Below are 2206 nucleotides of genomic sequence, written 5' to 3' on the forward strand. Positions count from 1 at the left end.
CTACTATCATTATTTTTACTAATTATATTGGAGGTCTTGTGTAGTAAGAGAAGAAAAAGAAATGAGACACATAAGGATTTGAAAGTTAAGAATTACATTTTTCACTAGTTGCATGGGATGTTTCTTTCACTATTTGCATGGGTCATAGAAACCACAAAAGAGTTCACAAACACATTATTAGATGTAATAGAGTTGATTAAGGTCATTAGTTATAAGATTAATAATCGAAAGTCATTTGCATATTTATACAACAGTTGCAAATACCTAGAAAACATAATTTTAAAAAAAGATACCATATACAATTACATCAGAGAATACTAAGGACCTAGGAATAAATTGAACAGAAGATATGCATGACCTCCACAGAGAAAATTATAAAGTTGTACTAAGATATACCAAAGAAGTTATAAATAAATGGAGAGAATTTATTTTTATGATTAAAAAGAGTTGTTATAAATATTCTAATTTCCCCCCAGTTACCTTCAGATTCAATGCAAATACAATTAGATCCTGACAGAGCTTTTCCTGGAAACAGATAATACTAAAATTTAAATGGAAGTATAATAGGCCAGGAATACTCAGGACTTGTTTGAAGATCCTTTTGAAGCAGAGAGCAGACTTGCTGTATCAGGAATCCAGATATATATTAGAGCTATGGAATTTAAAACAGGGAGGTAATGACATAAGAAGAGAAATATTAAATGGTGAAATTTAACAAAAACACAGAAAGAGACCTCAGTAAACAATGAACTTTGCTCTATAACAGAAGAGAAATGAATGGACTGTTCAGTAACAGAACTGGGAAGAGTGGTTGGTTATTTGGAAAATAATGAAGTTGGATTTCTATCTCATACCCTATTCAAAAATAAACTTCTGCTGGATTAAAGTCTTAAATGTTTAAAAAAAGGTTGAAAGTTTGAAAACCATCAGTAAATATCTTTTAAATATTGGGTCAGGGAGAGGAAACCAAAGGAAATTATGAACATAGGATTCAGGATGATGGTTATCTGCTGTGATGAGAGGTAATGGTGGGATGGGAAGGGATCATATTTGGATAGGTTATTATCAGAAGTTTAGCTTTTGTTTTGGTAGTTGGCTGATTTATTATTAAGTAAATAATATAACCATAAAAGTAAGCTATGCACGACAGTGTCACAAACCAAGGGTTGTGATTAATACAATTCTAAACAACCAAGGTCCCAATACAAAAATAATAAATATACTATCATTTTTAATATTTTTATGCTTTACAATCCAGAGTATGTGAGCAAAGGAAACATTATAACACAATGGGTTTGAACATGGACTTCAAAGTCAAGGGGACTGCCTAATTTCACCACTTCAACCTAGGATGCTAGTTTGTTAACAGTTCTAAAGCTTCAGCTTCCTCATTTGAAAAAAGGGTAACATCACCTTTGCCTTGAGCTAGTTTGAAATTTAAAACAAGAGCATGAGATCACTAATGCCAGTGATTCCCAAATATTTCACAAAAGTTTCCCAAATAGAAGAGGAGCGTGAATGTGCATCTCTGGGTAGAAGCAAAAGCAATCTTCGCAATCTTCCACAAACACACGTTTTCTTTGGACTGTAGTCTGTGGTCTCTAAAATTTCATGCTAATTTTGACTATTTTAGGTCCTCTTTAAATGTTTCAAATCACTTATCATCAGCAAGAATGTGGAAAAGTAAAACTGTGGCAGAAGACCCAGCAAGAACTCAATTTGTGAACGTGTGTGTGTGTGTGTGTGCATGTGTGTGTGTGTGTGTATGCGTGTCTGTTCTGTAGCAGGAAGATCCCATACTTGGCTCTGTGTGTGAGGGGCCAAGAGCTGAGATAGGGAAATGTGAATTATCAAGAATGAGTCCACCTTCTGGAAAGGTGGACAAGTCTTTAGCATAACCAAAATCAGGCTTGCCCACTTAAGCCATCAAATCATGCTTTGAAATTTGATGGAATCTAATAAACTCTCAGAGGGCCAAGAATGGAGAGTGGTGTCAGTTTTCAATGTCTCACTAGAACAGAGAGGAGGAAATGTTTTGGAATTTCTAAGAGGTGGGTGCATGCAGCTAATTACTTCTGCAGTGACAGGGCTTTGGGGAGAAGGACTGGCTGCTATGGGTTGAATCCTTAGAAGCCTAACCTAAGAGACCCTATAGTCAATCTGAGCATGGAAAGAGTATAGTATAGGCCTTTGCAGGGCCAAGAGA

The sequence above is a fragment of the Eubalaena glacialis genome, chromosome 13 (genome assembly GCF_028564815.1).
Source record: "Eubalaena glacialis isolate mEubGla1 chromosome 13, mEubGla1.1.hap2.+ XY, whole genome shotgun sequence".
In the NCBI taxonomy this organism is placed as follows: domain Eukaryota; kingdom Metazoa; phylum Chordata; class Mammalia; order Artiodactyla; family Balaenidae; genus Eubalaena; species Eubalaena glacialis.